Raw genomic sequence first — 22,351 nt, forward strand, 5'->3', positions numbered from 1 at the left:
CATTGTAGCAATTTGCCGATGAAGATAAAAAGTAAAAGCTAACATGGAAACAGTTCCAGAAGTTTTCTTTATGCAGGGTGTGATACAGGAGTAGAGAACAGGAGTCTACTCCGCTGAACCCGCTGATTCTGAAACCTAACCTATTCTATCTCCGGGCTCCCTTCTGGGAAGAGCTATGTCTATAACTGTGTCTAATTGCTGCTATTGCCACTCCTGCAGCCTTAGCAAGCGCCATCGGTGGCTTAAGCCCCTGTGTGACAGACAAATTATATTTATCATGGACAGGAAATAGAATTGCCATCTTGGAGGTAAGTCATAATTGGAACTCCTTTTTGATGAGTGTAATCTAATTTCTTGTTGGATAGAAGACAAAAGAAAGAAATGATTTATCAGGAGTAAAATTATTTATCCCATCTGAACTTTATATATAATCACCCCAAACTGGAAACAATGCAAATATCCTCTAGTCAGCGAGTAGATAGTCAAATTCTGGTGCATTTTCCTGACGGAATACTACTCATTAGTAAAAAGGAACAATTCTTGAGAAAGCCAAGAACTTGACTGCCTCTCAAAAGTACCAAGCAAAGTTAAAAAGTCAGCCTCAAAAGACTACATTCCAGAGGGCTTTAGAGCCAACCCAGTGATTAAGATCCTTCACTGTTCTTCCAGAGGATCTGATTATCTTCCCAGCACCCACGCCAAGAAGCTCTAAACTGCCTGTAACTAACTGTTCCAGGGAATATACCACCCTCTTCTGGCCTCTGGGGGCACCCACACATGTGCCCACATGCACACACACTTAAATAAAAAGAAATATTTGTGAAAGTTTCATACTCTATAATTTCCTTTATGTGATACAATTGAAAAGTAGCAGAAAACAAATCAGTTGTTTTTTGGAAGTGTGTGCCTATAAAGGAACAACACAAGGGCTTTTGAAGGGTCCTCTCCTTCATCCTCTATAGCCTCTCAAAACCCCAAGATCATTGACCTATGGGTTATAGATCAGTGTGTCATTAGGAGTCATTTTATTGCTATGTCCCTTTATCAGAATAACAGTATAGGTTTCCCCTAGGCCCGTGATCTATGTAATCTCAGGTTCTTCGCTACTTCAGCCGTATCAGGTACAGGTTTCATCTCATGGAGTTGTCCTTACATCCAATAGAAAGTTGGTTGGTTACTCTCCTGACATTTGTGCCACTATTACACAAGTACATCTTGCAGACAGGTCAGTGTTGTATGTTGCAGGATTTGTAGATGGGCGTTATTGATGATTACCATTTTCTCCAGGAGCAGATGTAGTACCTTCCAGCGCCATGAATGCTAGTCAGCAGGGATAAAGCCTCTAGCAGAGCACCAGCTCGACTTCTCAGTATTCAATAACATAAGTAAATGTATTGTGCTGGCTGATTTTATGTCAGTTTGACACAGGCTAGAGTCATCAGAGAGGAGGGAGACTCAGTTGAGAAAATGTCTCTGTAAGATCCAGCTGTAGGCAAGACCCTAGAATGTTTTCTTTATTGGTGATTGATGGGGGAAGGCTCAGCCCATTGTAGGTGGTGCCATTCCTGGGCTGTGGTCCTGAGTTCTATAAGAAAGCAGGCTGAGCAAGCCATGAGGAGCAAGCGAGTAAGCAGCTCCCCTCCATGGCCTCTGCATCAGCTCCTGCCTCCAGGTTCCTGTCCTGTTTGAGTTCCTTTCCTGACTCCCTCTGATGATAAAGAGAGACCTAGAAATATAAGCAAAATAAACCCTTTCATCTCCAACTTGCTTTTTGGTCCTGGTGTTTCATCAAAGCTATAGAAAACCTAACTAAGATCTACATTCAGCAATAGAGCCTTACCATCAACTTGTGGAGAGTAATCAATAGCCTTGGCAATTGTGTCTTCCAGATACTACAGAATTGATGATGTAAGAATTTCCAGAGACTGTGGAAGTATGCATAGGAGCTGCATGGGCTAAAGGGTCCCAGCACTGAGAAGGGAAAGTGAACACAGTCTGACCCCTAGCCAAGATGCCATTTGCTATCGATACTCCTGGAAAAAAGAGAATCAGTTTTCTCTAATAGGATGTCACTGGTACGTCAACCACATTCATGGGCAGGCCTCATGCCCAGGAGTAGTTGACCAACACAAAACTAACTCTGTGTGCTGGTTTTTTTTTTTTTGGGGGGGGGGCGGCATTTTTGTTTCATTTTGATTTGGTTTAGCATGTTTTGTCTTATTAGGGGGTTTTGTTTGTTTTGATTTTCATTTTAGGGGTTTGTTTGTTTGAGACAGTGACCATGAAGTTTGGTGGGTAGAGAGGTGGAGAGTATTTGGGAGGAGTTGGAAGATGGGAAGAACATGATCAATATCTGTTGTACAAAAAGGTTTTGTTTTGTTTTCTAAATTAAAAATAAATAAATAAATCCCAGCCCAGAGCTGGTGCATTAGTGAGCAGGTCAAATTCCCCTTCCTGTGGCGATGTCACCAATGCTGCTGACGTAGGTTGTAAGCCCCTCCCACAGAGCTCTTCCCTCTAACTTTCTCTGCAATCTCAACTACTGCAGATCAGAAACAATGTATGTTGCCCTGGGAGACACACGTGCGTGCGCGCGCACACTCACACACACACCGCCCCGTGTCTCTGCCCCCCCAAGTCCATGTTCCAGCTCTAGCCTGAATCTTATCTCAGTACACACACACACACACACACACACACACACACACACACACACACACACACACACACACACACCCCGTGTCTCTGCCCACGCCCCCAGTCCATGTTCCAGGCTCTAGCCTATCTCAGTCCCTTCTTCAAACGCTGCCCAGGATCTGCCCTCCATTGTCCAAGTCCTGGCTGCCCGGCCTGTGGTGGAGTTTACAGGCCTGGTGCTTTGGATCTGGCACAGCAGAAAGTATTTTTTATTCTTTTTAACTATCAACGTTTTTTGTCGCTACCTACACCATCTTAACTTATAGTTCACTGATGTTTACAAAAGAAGCAGACAAATTATACGGCTGTGATTTCAAATGTATGAACACTCTGCACTCTCCTAAGGGTAACTCCCAAAACAAACGACATCCATGCTTCTAAAAAGGGCCCCTGAGAGAGAGGGGAAGTAGATGAACGGTTTATCATCACAAGGCAGAGAAGGCTCCCATCTTGTACATATGGGGAATATTCATTACGGTGTGTGTTATTATTAGCCTAGTTCACACGAGGATTCGCTCTCTGTGCTGTACACTGGGTTTTGACAAATGTATCCTACTGCCCGGTCACTATTCCTGGGTTTTCTTTTGAGCAATGAAAATGATCTGGTAGTAGATAGGGCTGATGGTTTCACAGCCTTGTGAATAAATTCCAAACAACTGAGTTGTGCCCTGTAAAAACAGCCTTGGTCGGGGTAGGATTTCTGTCTCAATTTGTTTTTAAGTGTGAAAAGTAACAGCAAGAACAAAGGATGCTCACACCCAGCTGCAGCTGCTCTGCCTCACCAGTTTCTAGTAACTCTCATCTATTCACAACATCATTTCCCAATATTGTCCAGCTGGAACGAGCTGGTTTGCTTTTTGATGGGTCCTTTACTGACAATTATTGATTGTCAGTGATAAGACCTTGAAGGACAGAGAAGTTACATCAGTCCGCCCTCTTAAAACTGGTCGTCAAGCCCTTGAACAAACCCAGCCTCTCAAACTGTTCTCCTCCCTGCAATGCTTACTCCTGACCTGGATTCCTGCTCACACCGGCCCTGCTGCCAATCCTGCCCGCCGTGGCAGCTGCTGTGGGCATGCGTCTGCCATTCTCGTCAAGCCTTCTCTCCCCCCTTCACCCCTGTGCTTCCTGCTACTTGTTTCTCTTATATCGGCGTGCACATCTGGGGTAGAGAGTAGAATGGGCACAGTTGGGGCTCCGAGTTACAAGGTAGACATCGAACCTTCTAAATACGTAGAAAGAAACCCAAGCTTGGACCTTTGCCAGGGACTGAGGAGGAGACCAAAAGCCCACTGTGGATGAGGAAGCCAGAGGAATGGTTCAGTGGTTATGATGACCTACTCCTCTTGTAGAGGTCCTGAGTTAAGTTCTCAGGAAGGACCTTGGGTAGCTAGCTCCAGAGGCTATGATGCTTCTGATCTCTGTGGGCAACTGTACTCACATGCACACACATACACAGAGATAACTAAAACATGAAAGTAAATATTAAAAAAAGAAAGCCCTCTCTGCAGGCACATTGGAGAGCAGTTTGAAGCCCTTATAAGACCACCAGGAAAACTAAAGAAGAAAAAAATGTATCTCTTCAATGACCAGGAGACAGAATATCAGTCTAAGCATAAGAAAGAACAGAAGGATGGAAGGGACAGAGGGTGGGAGAAGGGGGGAGGGGGGAGGGAGAGGGGAAGGCTATTTAACCAGATAGGGAAACCAGCTTGGAGGGGCAGAGACCTCCAACTCCAACTCCTGCGAGACGGTGAAATGCTTCCAAAGCCTTCCCGCGACAGAACCGTGGCTGCAAGCGACAGTTGCCGTCCATATTTTGAACACGAGTTATGTAACAATGGCTTCCCAATATTCCTGGGTGTGATGATGTGGTGTCTTTATTTTAGGTTCAGCTGCTGCCTCAAGACAACAAGCAGAAACCAAAGCCCATGTGGCCAAGTGAGGCTTGGAACTGTCTGTCCTACTCAGAAAGGAGGCAACCAAGAGTCAGCCGTGACCGTGACCCTTGTTCGCTTAAGGTCATAGAGGGGTTACACAGGAAGCAGCCAGATTCTGGACAGTCTGAGATTTTCCCCCATCGCATTATATGTGCTCAGGTTCTCCCCCTCTCCAGCCATCATCTCCTTGGGACTGGGAGCGGAGCGGAGCGTTCTCCTGGCCTCAGGCTTGTGAGGGGCTCCCAGCAACTTATTCACGCAAGTTCCTGTGCTTTCTTTCCCAGCCTGGTGCTTGGCCAGCTTAGGCTCTCCAACCCTGTTGTGAGGGAGCTGCAAGCCAGGAGGATGAAAACAGAACACTCATTTGGGGAGTGAACTCCCAACCAAAGGCCAAGAAGAGGATGGGGCCACAGATTCACCTGCTGTTGTTGGCTCCCAGACAGCTCTGCACAGACACACCAGCAGCTGATTAGCACAGAGAGAGAGCTCTGAGTCCTGTCAAGGGGATCTGAGGCTCCAGTTCCCCTGGGAGAATCTAGATGCATTTCCTGCTCCTGGATGGCCATCCACTGCTGTGGGACCGGAGGGTCACTCCCTGAAGACTGTGCTTTAACACCTGGCCACATGCAGAGGAGGCCACCTGAGTGCCCCACTTAGGAATTCCCAGTAGGGGTCGGGGAGAGTAAGACAGGGCCACCAGGGACTGAGGCCCAGCAGGTGCCTGCCTCCCTTCCCTGAGCTCCTGGTGCAAAGCTTTCCTTTGAGGCTGGGCCTTCTGAGGCTGCAGCAGCACTAATTACCAGCAGAGACCGTCTGGGAGGAAAATGTGACTGGAGAACTTTGTGTGATATTAGAATAGTCGGAAAATGTGCTGGGCATATGCAAGACTTTATCTTGGGGCCCAGCAAAGCTGCTCTAAAAGAAAGACCTAAAAATAAAAACAGCTCTCTACTATTCCTCCTCCCCTCCTGCCAGACCTGCTCCTCCGATGTGATCCAAAGACAGTCTTCCTCTTTTTTCAAACTAAAACCATCAATTCAAAGACCTCATTAACCTCCAATCCTGGAGGTGGACTTGTCTAATTCTATCTAAACAGAAAAATTAAAAATTGACTGAATAGACTTCTCAGGTTCTCTGGGCATGCCATTGAGGACTGAGGATTCTGGGCCATGCCTGGGACAACCCCCACTGCACTTCCTCATGGACAGTCCACAGCCTGCACAGGACAGCTGTGCCTTGTTCCTAAACTCTGGTGCAGGCAAAAGATGCGATGTCATAAACTCTGGAGAGTCAACCCGACAAAAGGGCCTCTGAGCACCAGCAACACTGGATTTGACATTAGATCTAATGAAACTCCATTTCGATTTAAGAGAAAAGGAGTAGAAACTCAGTAAAACAACAAGTCGGTGGTTCCTAGGGCAGTCTTCTAAAGGGGTGGCAATTTAGCAGTGATTGGCTTCTGTCCAAACTCGATGCCCAAGCCAGGAGAAGCATTCAGTGAACTGGTCTGGTCTCGCAAAGGGCTGCATGATGTGTCCACAGCAATTGCTGCTTGGGAGCCCAACTAAAAGGCACCTTTAAAGACAGCTAGGAAATCCCATTAGCAGAGTACACTCAAAGGTTAGACCGTGGTTCAGGCCCAAAAGTGATGGGAAGAGCAGGAAGAGCAGCTTCCATTTCCCAGAGTTGGATTAGACTGACCACTGCCTCTCCATGAGCCTGCAAATCACTCACTGAAAATCTCCTCTGTAGCCTTGGGGATGATGGTACAAACCTCTAGTCAACAGCTCTTAAGGGCTGAGATGGGAAGATCTCAAGTTTGAGGTTAACCTAGGCTGTGTAATGAGTTCAAGGCCAGCCTGGGTTACATGATGAGGTCTTGTTGAGAGAGAGAGAGAGAGAGAGAGAGAGAGAGAGAGAGAGAGAGAGAGAGAGAGAGATCATTTTCTTCACATCATCTGGTCTCCCTGGGATGCAAATGCTATGGAGCTATATCTCAGACCTGGTGTACCACAGGTCCCTTAGGTGTCAAAATTAGCAGCAGCCTCCCTAGTGTGACACTGTGACCTCTGACTTGTCCCTCTGCTAGAGTTTAGAAGAGACATTTCAAGTCCTGGGTGATGAAAAAGGGACAGGACAAATCAAACCAGAGTGATGGGCTTGGAATCCAACATCTACCACAGTCAGGAAGTTTTCTTTCTCTGCAGGTTGTTTGTTTGTTTTCATTCTGCGGATAATCCTGTAGACTGATTCTCTAGATGGCAACCCACATGTCTCTTATTAAACAGCATTCCAGCCGTGTTTAAACCTGAACTTGTCCCTTCTCCCAACTATCTCTCAAAATCTCCCCTCTCATCTCTCCTCTGTGGGGAACATCTGTTTCCAACAGCAGCAACAGAGAAAAGTGAAGAACTAAACCTTGCCCTCATTACCAGAGCATCCGCTTGGCTTCACAGGGTCCGGCCGAGGGACCTGCTCTGCTGTGTGTCACCACCACCGGGCTACTGTCACCTGTGCCAGGTGTACCACACATGCTGCTGCGCTGTGAGACATTCCTCACCTGTGCTGTCCCGCCAACAGCTGCTCTCTGCATTCTTAAGCTCCCACAGCCCAGGGTGGAGGCCTCTCATGACGGGAGGCCAATGGCCTTGGTGCCACTGGATGACCTAGAGGAAGTCCTATGAGGTGGAAGCTGGGGGGTGTGGAGAGAAGAGGCTGGAGGTGGGTAGAGAAGACAGGAACAAGCAGGGATAAATCCAGTGCAGCTTCTTTGCCCACTCAAGCTGAAACCCAAAGGAAGCCGAAGAGTGAAAATATTGATGATAAACACGACATGCTCACATACACCTATGATCCAAGAACTGGGAAGCTGGGGCAAGAAGATTGCTAGTTTGAAGCCAGACTGAGCTACACAGCAAGACACTGTCTCAGAGTCAAGAGGTTCTCTCTGGGGCTCTAGAGAAGTTCTCTCACAGAAAGTTCTCTTGTCCCAACTACACAACAACAAGGGTAATGACCCTCTAGAATGATAGCATCAGCAAAATAATATGTCAGTAAGCACAGCATCCAGCACCAAGGAAAGGCCTGAGTTTTGCTAGCTTCTTGGAGATATGGCTGTGTCCCACACTGCTTTAAAGGACTGTAGTGAGGAATGAAGCCTATGATGGATGCCACAAGGCTGTGCAGCCTATTGAGAGCTGGGAGCAGAGAAGAAAACGAATGGACCATAAACCACAGTGGCTGTGCACTCCAAGAGAATACCCAAGACAGAGCCAGAATGGCACAAACCCAATCTGCACCCGTGAGGACCCTAACCTGTGACGGGGGGTGTGTTGTGTGTAGACACACACCTTCAGGACACTGACGCGGCCTTTCACTCAGACCACATGTTAGTGAGACACAGAGGAAAGAACAAATTACCCAAAGATCTCCTTCCCCCTTGTGGGCTTCACTAATGAGCAGTGTTCATTACCCTCCACCAAAGACAGGCTTTTCTCCCTCTGCTCTTCAGTGGTGTTTGTGACCTATGGGCTGGATTAGTAGACATCCAGTCCACAGTACATAGTCTACACTTAGACATGACACGTCTCTTCTCTCCAAGTGTCTCTGTCTTAGCATGGTTATTTCTCCCTTCACCTCTGCTCCTTCGGGACCTGCAAATTCTCACTGAACTTTCTTGAAGGGTGTAACTGACATGTCAGCTCCCCTAATAGAATCCATTCCTGATGCCTCTGACCCCCAAAAGATTCACTCCCTCCTCTAGGTGTTGGTAGCTCTGGGAACCTTCTCTCATAAGGCCAGAGAGTTGCCCACTGATATGTCTCATCCTTGCCCCCTTGACCTGTTATACATTAAAGTTACCACTGTGCCAGGCACATCACACACACACACACACCACACACACACACACACACACACACACACACACACACACAAATACACCACATACATACACATCACACACAGATACCACACACACACACACCACACACAGATACCACACACACACACACATATCACACCACACATGCGCGCGCGCGCCAAAACAAAACAAAACAAAATAAAAAACCTAATACTCAAGGGAAAAGACACTGTAAGGTATCAAACATGTCTTTTTATAAGAATCTATGAACACAGTCTTACCACACAAACCCCAGTGGGACAATAAGAGGAGCAGCTATAAGTCACCAAGTTCACCACATATTGTCTCATAGCTGATCCCTGGGTGTATCGCGGCACTGGCCACAGCAGTGAAAATACCGTGTCAACCTAAGGCTTCCACCATCAGATCAGTGAATTCTAAATGTTACCGTATAGATAATAGACTATTATGCAGCCTTAAAATTAGGGAATCCCATCATGTGGGAGGATCCTAGAGGACATTATTCTATGTGAAACGAGCCAGATACAGAAAGAAAACCACCACATGATCTCACTCGTTTATGCATCTGCAGTTGAACTCAAAAACAATGAGTAGATTGGCAACTTGCAGAGGCTGGAGGAGGGTGACAGATACGGAAAATATGTGCCATGAAAATTAAGTGATCTATTGCACAGAATGGCAACTCTAACAAATGATAATGCATTATCTAATTCAAGAGGATCCCACTACTAAACCGCCATGTGTGTTCTATATTTCAAGTTTGTAACTGTTATCATCACAAGCAAAAGAATGTGAGCATTTAATGTGTATGTTAGTTAACCTGACCTGATCACTCTACACTGCAAACATGTTTCAAAGTGTCACATTGCACCAAACACACACACACACACACACACACACACACACACACACACACACACACACACACGCTCATTCACTTGTCAAATAAGGATTTTTATTTAAAATTTATTTTTATTAAATAAAGTATAGCTTACCTAGAATGACCCTTAAAAACATAAATGAACTGCAGGATGAAATTCTGGTAAGTGTTGCAGCTTTAATCTGAACAATCACTTTCAGCTTTCTGGCCTTTGTTGTAAGTTGTTTGTGACTGTGGGCCATGCCTGTGACAAAGAACAAATCCAGCCAATGTTCGAGGTTCCCCTACAACTCCCACTCTTCAGACTTGCAGGCTAAAGGTTCTACAAGACTACTGGCGGTTTCCACAGGACAGTATTGTCACTGGGCTCCTTGACTTTCTCCATTTCTGTCAGTTTGAATCATTGATAATACGCATATGTAGCTTATGTGTATACAACACAAATATATGCATTTCCCTTTTATAACATCTGAATCATTTAAAATAGACATGCATGACATTATAATCCGTGTTAACAGTCATTAATCCATTTTTGTTAGTTTTTTTTTTTTGTTTTTGTTATGTTTTGTTTTTGTTCTTTTTTGAGACAGAGTCTCTCTATCTTATCCTGGATAACTTAGAACTCTCTGTGTCAAGAGTTCTGGCCAGTCTGGCCTTAAACTCAAGAGATCATCCTGCCCCTGCCTCCGAAGTGTTGGGATTAAAAATATGAGTCACCATACCTGGCTATTTAATCTCCTTTTGAAATTATACATAAGCCTACCTACTACTGCTTATCCATAGGAAATGAGTGATTCTGATGAAAATAGTGATGTTCAAGTTAAGATGAAAAATAAATTGTAAGATTTCTGTGAAATGTATGGCAGATGGCAGACTTCTTTAAAACTCTAGCTTTCTCACACACGTTGTTATAGCATTGCCCCACTGGTCCACAGCTTTGCTTTCTGAGGTTCCAGGTACTGAGTGGAAAAAAATAATCTAGGAATAAGTGATGTACTTGTGTTAAACTACTTGCCATTCCGAGCATTGTGATGACATCTCATGTGGTCTCATTGTACTACCAGGACATGAGTCACACTTTTGCTCAGGCACAGCCTCCCCATATGCGTACTTTCCAGGGCTGAGAATAGGCCATGAAAGGCTGGCAGTAAGTTGCTTCTATTACTGTTACCTTTGTCTCTTCAACTCTAAAAGGGGGTGAGGCAGGCTAGGCGCCGTGCAGTCTTAAAAGGTGGTTGTTCAATATTAGCATGCTTATGGGCAGAGCTGAGCAGGAGCCTGACCCAAAGTAAACAAGCTAGATAACAATGAAGGCAGACAGGGCCAGCATGCATCACAATTTTAATCACTTTGTGAACCCAAATGAGGAGCCAGTTCCGCAAAGGCAGCTTCCAAGTGTTTGTCGTAACAGCACCACACAAGTACGGTGGAGCCCTTGACCCTCTCAGGCACTGGAGTCTGGCTTTCCTATTTGTTCCTCAGGAATTTGACCAACCCTGTTCAGTGGACCTTTCTAGCCCAGCCATGCATTTCACCCCAGCAGCTCTATAGGTTGCCATGACCATCCACCCAATCGGAGGAGAGTCTCAGCGTTTTTGGAATGTTTTCGGAATGATGCACTGCACAGAGGCCGGTGGGCAGTTATTCTCCAGTCTAGGTTCGGAAGCAGTAATGAAGTGTCAGGTTGATCTTCTTTTGATATAAGACCTCTTCTCCATTCTCATTTTCCCTGTCTTCCTACAGTTATTTGTAAAATAAAATGCAATCTGTCTTAAAGGTTTGCTATGCTGATGAAAGTGAGCCATTTCCCTTTAACTTACGTTGCCTCTAATGATGTTAACCCTCACATATCTCAAAACACACCCCAACTGGAACTTCAAATGTTGTTCTGGCACATCTGACCCCTCCTAGTGTCCTGTTTCGTTTCCTAGAATCACAGATGTCTTACTCGAGATCTGATCAGCTGCTACCACAAAAGATGGAATGTAAGCAAGATGAAAGAAGATGAGCCTTTTAGAGGAAGAAATCTCCATCTCACTCTCATACAGCCTAGCATAGTGTTTCAAGAGTCTTCTCTGCCTGTCACATGAAGTGACCATTGTACAGCCTGTAATAGAGGAAGAAGAGCTTGGGGTTTTACCCTGACCCAACTCCACTGACATCCAGGAGAAAAAAACAATCACTCTTTGCTTCAGTGTATTCTTCCAGAATCATTTTCTCTCTTTACCATAGTTGTAGCCCATGGATACTTTTAGCACCAAAGAAAAGTCTGAATGGATCAAAAACAAATTTTCCCACCTGATTTATGACCACCATCTTTCTCATATTACTTTTTCTTATGAAGCTCTTTTTTTGTGTTGTTAAAGGAGATTTCAAGTTGTTCAACTGTTCCCTATATATTGAATGGCCCACTCAAAATCATAGTGACTCTTAACCTGTTGTGAGATATTAGGAAGCAGATAGGACATTTAGAAGTGATTAGCTCTCAAAACTGAATAGATCCATTCACGGGTGAATGGACTGATGGGTTAATTAAGTTAGCTCAACAGTAGATCTGTGACAAAAAAAAAAAAAATGGAACCTTGGCTCTGTCTCTGGACTTGGCCCCCTTGTAATGTGATGACCTAAGCCATAGTGGGACTCAGTCTAGCAAGATCCTGACCAGATTCAGTTCTTCTACTTTGCTCCCAACTTGGGACCTCCTGGTCTTCATACAGCAAGCTGAATAAAACCCTTATTTCTTATAAGTGACCCAATCTGTGGCACTCAGTTATAGTAACAGAAAATATGCCTTGTGCAAGGCTTTTTTGGAAATATCTCTAAGCTGCTGAAAGGCTCTCTCCACCCTGATTGGTTCACTCCTTTTGATGCCTCAATTCAGAAATAAAGTGACCTTGGTCTATGAAAGCATCCGTTTAGTGAAATGTGATTTTTCCTTCTCAAAGTCAGCTTTGTCATGGACACCATCACTCAGTACAGGTCACCTCTATACATTCATCCCAGCCTCTGAGAAGACAGTGGTTCAATTTCAGGGGCTGCAGATTGGAATGTGGGACTCTCAGAATTCTTGTCCTGACCTGAGAGCACAGTATGAACTCCGTCATACTTTCCTTTGTGCTAAACTTGATTGTGGGCCAAATTGAGGCCACACACCAAAAGTGTGGATGAAATATGGTAACACACATTAAAGTGCCTTGACGATCAGGTGGGTCTCATATCTCCATGGAGATGCAGCTGCTTGAACACACCCCACATACTCTCACCCCCTGGTGCCTAGGATCCTAGATTCCTTCTAGATCTTCAAAAGAGAAAGTGCAACATTTCTGCCTTCTTAAGATAAAAGAACTAGGGCATGAAGGGGCAAAAAATGCAGGCATTCCGTTCAACCACAAATGGGCATATATGGTTCTTGGTAACTAGAGAGGAGCCACACTGTTTCTAAAGTGCCAATGGCTTATGGATTATTTTGTAAACTTTTGGTAGATGTTCATTGTTCATGATGAAACTATTTCTAATTCTACCAAAACCCTAGAGAACATTTGTATTCTGAAGCATCAGTGACACACAAGAGTTTATGGAATGGTTTCTTCCAACAGAAAACAGCATATAGAATAGAAATTTGAAACTATGGTTCAAGCAAAGCATTATCGTGCATAAAATCCACATCATGCAGCAGTGTCAGCTTTTACAAACTGCCTTAAATGTGATTGTTTAGAAAACATATTTTAGTGGCTAGAACATCAACTTAGCACCCAGTTTAAGAAAGCATTTAATTGCCTCCTGTGGTGGTTTCTGCCTCAAGTGGAAAAATCCATCCAATCTAGCTTCTAAATCTCAAACAACTGAATCAAATTAAATTGTGTTCACTGGAGAGTGAACAGGATAATAAGAGGTCAGAAAACCTGTCACTTTAAGAATGGCTAAAAGCTTTTGATATATTCAGTTGTTCTTCCAATCTTTGAAAGACTATCATATAAATATTAGAACAGAGAAACTTTCATTGACTGAGGGATCTGAGCTCCCAGGTTACTGAAATGTATAGAGAGAAAAGTGCAATGTTCAATGGCTTAGGTCATCACCTTGGATTTTCATACATTGTTAAATTCGCATACAAACTCCTGTCTTTCTCTTCTATTACCACTCCAGACAGGGACAAATGTTAAAGGTAAACAACAGTTGATCTGTGTGATGAATTTCACTCATCCCCACCACTTTCATTGATTTATTTAGAAAGAGACATCTGGTCAACCTCAGAGCCACTGATGGAACAGACTTGTGAATTCAGTCACCATGGTCACTTTTCTCCTGCACTGAAATAACTGAACTGTCATTAGTCCAAGGTCCAGATGAGCCTGAATTCTCCTGTGTTGGTCTGGAACCTCTAACTTCACAGGTCTAAAGGGGGAAATCACCAAATGCTTTCACCTCTTTGTATTCTTATTTCAACTTTTGGCTTCTTTTGTTTTTTTTTTTTTTTGAAACCATGCTCTCAGTTGTGGAGGATACACCAAGTGCAGGAACATATGCTGTTAACACCTGTGGTAGTTAGTACCACTTAGCAGAGGGACAACTAAGCAAGTGTTGCTGAAAACAAATATGAGGTGCTGTATCAAATAAGGACTAGGATCGTGCCCAAAACTGGGCAAGTTAAATATAGATTGTGAGACAGGCTCCAGACTTATTCTCTAACTGTGTGACTTAAAGTTGGGGATTTGAAAGACCTTTCTGAAAAACAGAATGTCTTGAGCAGTTGGCTATTCTCTCTATTTATTTAGTTGAGGGAAGGGACTACATGTGTCACCATATGCATGTAGAAGTCAGAGGGCAACTTTCAGGAGTTGGTCTCTACTTCCATCATGAGAGCCCAGGAATCAAACCCAGGTCATTGGGGTTGGTGGCAAGTACCCTTATCCACTAAGCTATCTAACTGACCTGGCTATCCCTCCATTTCTAAGCACTGGTATTTAGAAAGGGATCCCCAAACTTAGAAAACAAAACCAGTTGGCCTCTATGATCCAATATTACCAAAATCCTTCAGTGCCCCAAACATAACTTAGAATTATATCCTTAAGGTATGCAATAGTGGATACATTAAAATGCAAAAATAATATATAAAATAATGGCAAGACCATAGTTCTGTCTTTGTTTTTTAATACTTTGTTTTTATTATATGATGTCTTCCCAAGTGTAAATAAAAGAAAATGCAAGCCTAAATAAAGAAGTAGTCTCTGTTTGTTTGTTTTCTTTTATGTGTATGTGTGTGTGCCTGGGTGCTTTATGTGTATCACAGGTATGTGTTTGTACATACAGAGCCCAGAAAAGGGCATTGGATGCCCTAGAACTTGACTTACAGATGGTTGTAAATTGTCTAATGTGTGTGCTGGGAAGAGAACTTGGGTCCTCTGCAAGACCAACCAGTTCTCTTAAGCACTGAGTCACCAGCTCTCAAACCCCATGGGTAGTGCCTTTTAAGAAGCAAAGTACTTTATAATTTCCCTGGTTTAAGTTGTAAATCATCGGATTAAACTTACCCAATTAATTGGGAAACATCACAGCACTGAAGACTTTTTACCAGAATTTCAATTTGTTCAATTATAAAAATGACAGAAAGACTCCTTTAAAACTAATAGATAATGTAAAAGAATTAATTAAATATGTGTAAGATGTGTAAGGCCCTGAGTTTGATCTTTAGCCAAAAGTGGAGGTGGGGGTACGAAGAGGAAAAAAGGAGGAAGAGGAAGAGATGGAGGAAGTATAGAAGGGACAGAGGAAGGGAGAGAGAGAAAATGTATTTGTAAGTTAAGACAATTTCACCAAATTACAACTTTTACAAACAAAAACTTGTAGCTGAACAATGTCCTAAGCTGGTTGAAATAAAAGTTGTGTAATCTTTATGAAATGGTGCCAATTTGCAGCACAGACTGTAAAATACCCTTGTTTTTTATCCAGGGATCAACACCTTTGAAACAGCTGGAAATGAATAGTGAGACTTACATATGCAATCACACCACTATCACTAACATAAAAATGTTCAGTATTAGGGACAAGTGGAAGAAACTGTGAGGCATTTAAGCCCCATTACTCTGAACAATTAGATTAGTAAATGTGCCCCTAGTTTTCTTTTATGATGGGGCTTGATGTTACTTAAGCCGTACTTGGGCTCAAGAGATCTTTCTGCCTCAGCCTCCCAAGCAGCCGGTACTAAAGCCACACACCATCCATCATCTCACCCTTCCTAAGATCTTTGAGAATTTTCCTAAGAATGTTACCTATTCTAAAGAAGCTTTAAACCCATTTATAAGAGAGTGTGTTTGCACACTTCAGTTCTTGCCCACCACAGACAGAGCCATTTTCCACACAGTTTTAGGCATTTGAAGGACAAACAGCTTCATAAGCAAGGGTGAGAACTCAGTGAGGGGTAAGTCAAGGCACGAGTGGCTGACAGCCAGCCACAACCTGCAGCCATCACATCAATAAGAAAACGGAGCAGACAATGTGCACAAAATGAAATCGCAAGTTACAACATAGAACACAGAACTTTCCATGGATGAAAGTGTACTCAATCTCACTAGAACGCAGGCAGTTGCCGTCAGAACACTGACATTTTTACCTATTGCATTGGGTACCACAAAAACAGCTTTACAGTATTACAGGGAAACATATGACAGGACAGGAACACGTACTGGTGAGAGAACATTGATAAAGCCAACTGAGAAGGGCCGCATAGCACATTGACTTCTTTTTCATGAGTTCCTGCTCCCAGTAATGGTTACATAGGTATTATCATACTCATCTTATATAGAACAATTATAAATTTGAGTAAATACAGCATTTATATAGCATAACATACATAAAATGTGCATAGGTGGGGTGATATATGTGACTGACAACAAAAAATTAAAAGGAGATTTGACTTTTGAAAGAATTTAACTGTAAATGAGATTACTGTCCATATACTCTCTGTATGAGGATATGCCCCAGTTTGGCCGGTGGCACAGAAATAAATCTAGCACAAAGTCACAGTTTTACTGGTTTGAAGAGTAGCTGAGGACATATTTAAGAAGTATTACCGTGATAGAAATTACAGGAGAAAATGATGAAAGATGGAAGGCACAGAGAGGATGTGCCAAGTTCTGCATACAACCTTGGGCTCACGTCTTCCAGTAGGCCTTGACCTGTGTGTGCAAACACGAGGATCACCACAGAAAACAAGTCCCTGGAGGACTGAAGAACTCCTAAGACTGCAGCTGTCCACAAGAGAAAAAACAGATTGGAGATTTCGCTGGCCAAGTACACTGTCTGCTAGGACTGAAAGGAACTCTCTTTAAATGAAAACAACAGAATGCAGAGCCTATCTATAATCTCTAATATGTTCAATACACACTAACAAGTTATTGGCCATGCAGTCAACAATTAAAAAAAAGCAAATCAGAAACTATGACCATAAGAAAATATGACCCAGATGTTAGAATTAGTAGATAGGGCATCCACCTATTAAAAAGACATGCAAAGAAAAGCGAAACAGTCATAACTAATTCATAGACAGGAAAATGGAAATAAGACCAATGGAATGTTTATCTTGTTTTTTATTTGTTCCTTGTTTTGGTTTTGGGGTTGCTGGGGGTATTCCTGAGATAAGGTGTCTCTATGCAGTCATCTAAGCTAGCTTGGAATTCCCCAACCCCTGCTCCATCTCCTAAGTGCTGGGATTACAGGTGTGTATGCTACCATACCCATCTCTGAATGAAAAGTTTTAAATTAAAAAACAGAGCTTGGGAGGTGGAAATCTACCTGAAGTGCAATCCCAGAAGGCCTTTCCAAGTGAAAGAGCAGATGTAGCAACCCTTCTACAGGGGACTAGCTCATCAGAAGGCTCACTCCCCAGGAAGGCTCTCCGTGAACTAACAGCTGTGGGTGTTAGTCTTGACACTGCACAGTACTACCAGCTAGACAATTGTTGACACTATCAACATGTGGCCTCCACCTCTGCCACCGCGTTCCTTATTTCCATTCCTATTTACGTCAGCCATCACTGACTACAAGGTCAGTTTGCCTTAGTTATGCTGTGCCTAGGACACTGCCTGCTATAACACAAAGTAAGTACTTCAAGGAAAAATAACAGTCAGCCGCTCAAAGTTCTAGTGGGTGCTATAGATAGTCACTTATGGGACTTCATTTATCCATCCCCGTACTTCTGCTTCTCCTTGCTGTTCCAAACCTAATCTTTTTCCTTCCGGATCATGGTACCATTCACTACAGTGCACAAGTCTGTATCTGCTTGAACCTTGGGCCACTTCTCTTTTTACATGAAGTGGACGGCCAGGTGCACAACATCATGGCCTGAGTAGTGGGAGGGCTTTCCAAGTCACAATCTTGCTAAGCCATGCTGAGCTGCTGCATCTAACCCAAGCTTGGATTCTTCCTTCCTCCTCGTCTGAGTCCACAAAACCTCATACACAGGGTCAGGAAAAAAAGGGGTGCTTGTACAAGCCTGCTGCATGCCCTGGAGGTGAGGAGTAAAACTGTGTCTACATGGTCCCACTTCAGGCTGCAGTGGTGATCCTTCAGGCATGATAGCCCATAGTTATCAGGTGTGGGCCACTTCAGAAAGTGCACTACCCCCGGCAAGGCCCTTCCAGTCACTGCAGCAGACCTCAGGCACCAACAGAAACTTTCAGAAGCTGTCTTCTGAGCCTCTGCTCAACTTGATGAAAGATAAAGCCCTTAAGAACAAGATTGAAAAGGCTGTGGTATCTCAGGGTCTCACAGAGTCTCCCTGTGCCCTTGTGGCCAGTAGGATGGTCAGGCAATATGGATAGAATTATGAAAACTCAAGCACACCAAGTGGGCAAGGACATCTGTACAAATTACTATGCCGGTCAGAAGAAAATGTTTGAAATGAATCCCAGACATCAAATGATCGAGACATGCTTCGGGGGGTTAAGGAAGATGAAGATGACAAGAATGTCTTGGAGCTTGCTGTAGTTTTGTTTAAAACAGCAACACTTCAATGTTGTGGAATATTATTTTCAGGTGTGTTACTTTTGTTTATGTTGCATTTGTTTAACTCTGTGAAGCTGTGTTACTGTGCCTGTCTAAAACACCTGATGGTCCAAAAAAAAAAAAAAAACTGAACGACCAATAGTGAGGCAGGAGAGAGAGAGAGATAGGCAAGACTGGCAGGTAGTGAGAATAAATAGAAGAAGGAATGAGAGAAAAGAAGCAGCAGCCAGAGGAGGAGGAGGACTCCAGGAACCAGTCACACAGCTACCAGCAAGCCATGGAGTAAGAGTAAGATTTACAGAAGTAAGAGAATGAGAAAAGCCCAGAGGCAAAAGGTAGACAGGGTAAGTTAAGGAAAGCTGGCAAGAAACAAGCCAAGCTAAGGCTGGATATTTGTAAGTAATAATAAGCCTCCATGTGTGATTTGCTTTGGAGCTGGGTGGAGGGCCCCCCAAAAGAGCCAAAAGAAAAAATGACCAACCACACTTTGGTCAGGGTGTCTTCTACCAGCCACCTAGGCAAGTGGAGATAGAATAGAAAGAATGCTCCGCCTCAGTTTAAACATTGACCCTGAAGCACAGGCGGAAGAAAGACACAGAAGACACAGGGCAAGATGAAGAGGAAGACGTGGATGCCGGCCCAGAAGAAGAACAGGAAACAGCAAAGGAGTCCGCAGCAGGAAAAGGTGAACTGTAAATTTGACTCCCACCACGGATCCTGTGTGGAGAGGGAATGTGAAATTCTAAAGTCATTCTTTTGAGAATGACTTGTTTTGGATGCTCTCCACACCCCCACCTCCCACCATCCTTCTCTCCAGCATCCTAATCTCCAAAATGTTGGGATTATGGGTCACAAAAAGAAGTAGGGTTTTTAGTTGAGTTTTTTAACATTCCCATTGAATGTAAATTTGTGCTATTTAACTAATTATTGATGTAAAATCTTGTCATGTGTATAAAAATAAGAAAGATCCCAAATTTAAAAAAAAAATGGGAAAATGTGGGGAAATGTTCCAAAATATTAACAGTAGTTACTTCTTGGGAACTTTGTTTCCTTATTCATGTGTTTTGTGTAATTTTCAAGGTAGTCATAACAGATATACAGACAGATTTATGTGTAATAAAGTTGTTTGAAACACTCAGAGCCTTCTAGACAGTTTCCTGTTCAGAACAAACAAATATGAGGCTGTGGCATAGCAATTTGAAAAACAGAGCCATTGGTATGCACTTATTTATAAGTAGAAAAATATGCAACACACTGACAGACACATCTATGTAAATAAACTGGCATTGAAGACATCTGGTGGGTGAACCGGATACCTAGATACCATAGGAGCAGGATTAGCAAGGGGCCTTCAATGCAGCTCACCAACTACTAATGTGCTTCCAGGGCCCCTTTCTCTAAGATGTTCAGTACAAAAACCACACTTTCTCTCATTTGCTGATAGCAAAAGCTTATGGCTGCCAGACATTTAAAAGAAAGTGACAGTCTCAGATCCCAGCAATGAGATGGCTAAGGCCATAAAACATCAGGGATGGGGGGAAGAATTGACACGAGCGTGTGTGTATTGTCTTCTCCAAAAATGTTCATAACCCAAACCTCTCTCAAGCTCTCCAGCACAATGTGCCTTTAATTTTGCTTAACTCACACTCTCAGTTATCTCTGGAGAACAGACAACAAACAGTTCAGTTCTGCGTCATGAACTTGATTTTCTCCCCCTGTAAAGTACAAGCCGGACACCATGACTCTTAAGTTCGACCTCATGAGAGCTAAGTTACCTCTTCTGGAAAAGTTTGTTAACTGCTGGGGTTTCTGTTCATGATAAAAAAACAGTGCGAACTTATATAAATACAGAAAACATAGAGACACCAGAGCAAAGGGGAAACTCACTCATAGTCACACCACAATGCAAAGATCCTCTCTCTCTCTCTCTCTGCCTCACAGTTATTGTCTACACATGTAAGCTCCAGCGCCGTGCTTACTGCTATGATCTCCGCCATGAGGGCCACGCACTCACCCTCTGAAGCGGTAAGCTAGCCACCAGTTAAACGCCTTCTTTCAGGAGTTGCCTGAGTCAGAGTGCTTTGTCCCAGCAACTGAAAAGTAACTAAGACAAAATTTCACTCTCAATGTCAAATTCAGCCCATGTTGTTCCACATAATTGCAGGATCAGATATTTGGGGTACAGAATTTGCCATTTGTTTACCATTTAACTGGTCCATTGTCTAGAGTGCTGAAGGAAAGCAAGAACCAAGACCAGAACCACCCCCCTAAAAAAAGAATATAATTTTGCCTCAATTTACTTACCACAGAGCTGCAGAAATTACCAGAAAACAAAGTAAACTAGGGACTAATGGGGGATAGCTCTGTCACATCTGGGTTCAGGTCTCCAGCACCTGTAAACCCAGGCCTGAGCAGGTAGACACAGTGGGATCCTTGGGCTCCCTGGACAGCCGGTCTAGCCCAGCAGTCCAGGGAGGGCATATGTCTCAAAAGGTAAGGTAGAGGGGTGGTTGAGAAAGACATTCAATTTTGATCTCTAGATTCTACGTTCACACTCATGAGCATACACGTGCATACCTGTACATAAAAGGGAACCTGTATACACATGTGCATACATCACACAAATATCTGCATGCAATAAAAATTAAACTCAATATAAAATAAATATTCTGTAGACAACATGATTTACTACACTCCCTGAGCTGGAACCATGGGCTAATAAAAGCTGCATTTTATGAGGGTTAATATGATATGTACAGAATATTTGTTTACACTATGTGAAGATGTGTCACTGTGATTGGTTTAATAGAGTTGAATGGCCAATAGCCAGGCAGGAGAAAATAGGCGAGATTTCTGGGGACAGAGGGAACTCTGGGAAGAAGAGAGGTGGGGAGATGCAAGGGAGACACTGAAGAGGTCTGACATGTGGTGCAGAGCAGAGGTAGCCACGCCACGTGGCAGAATGTAGATTAATAAAAGCAGGTTAATTTAAGTTCTATGAACTAGTGGGACAAGCCTAAGCTAAGGCCAAACTTTCATAATTAATACTAAGTCTCTGTGTCATTAGTTGGGGGCTGGTGATCCAAAGACAGTCTGACAATAAAGCTTGCTACAGCCTCAGAAGTTGGAGGCTCAAGGTTTCTTGGGGACCTGTCCCTTTAAGAAGCAGAACACTTTGCTAGGGCTGAGGGATCACTTCACTGTATACAGAGGGTCTCTCAGAAAACCAAAAAGACTGATGTAAACCCCGAAGCTGCTGAACTTGAAAGCCACCGAGTAGGCAAAAAGGTACTCAAGGTATCCTTCCTTCAGACACAGAAAATAAGCCTAGAGTGGGGGTGGGGGGCTGGAAAGGCGTGATCATTTTGGAACCATGTCAGAAACTTTTCAAGCAATGTGAAGGAAGTAGGCATTCTTTCTGGTGGTCATTAAGTTAGCCAACTTAAAAATGGATCCATCACTTTTGGCTTGGAAACCACTGGATTTTTAACTCAGCTGCATCGTCATGTCTACTGTGTACAAATCTCCCCGCCGACTGCTCTAAACTGGGACATCTAGAAACACCTTCAAAACTGTGGAGGCCTTCCCAAACACATTTAACCCCAACGTCTTTCCTCTCTTTTCACCATTAGAAGCACATAGACGCAGTCAACGCAAGGCTGAGGGGTAATCAGAACAGGACAGCAGGAGGAAGCTGGGTGTGGGTGTGACGAGGCTCAGTAAACTACGAAGCAGCCAAAAGCAGGACAATGGGGTAGGGCATGCCAAGATGTGAAAGTAGCTGTGTTCACGGAGCACCAGCAGTGATTTGGGGTGTTTATTCATCCAATTTGTCTCGGCTTAAAAACATATGAAATTTAACAAAAAATAAGTAAATAGTAAAGTTCAAGTTGTCTTCCAACTGGAAAAGAACCCCAGAAGCAGGGACTTGGGCTGGGTAGGCTCTGT

At 43.6% G+C, this 22,351-nt stretch overlaps 1 protein-coding gene across 6 annotated transcripts in view; it reads right to left on the bottom strand.

Annotated features, from left to right (window-relative positions):
• Rasgrf2 (Ras protein specific guanine nucleotide releasing factor 2) overlaps positions 1–22,351 on the bottom strand; it is a 223,710-nt gene that overhangs the window by 163,008 nt on the left and 38,351 nt on the right. The window lies entirely within an intron of this gene.

The sequence above is a fragment of the Peromyscus maniculatus genome, chromosome 15, assembly GCF_049852395.1.
Source record: "Peromyscus maniculatus bairdii isolate BWxNUB_F1_BW_parent chromosome 15, HU_Pman_BW_mat_3.1, whole genome shotgun sequence".
NCBI classification, from domain to species: Eukaryota; Metazoa; Chordata; class Mammalia; order Rodentia; family Cricetidae; genus Peromyscus; species Peromyscus maniculatus.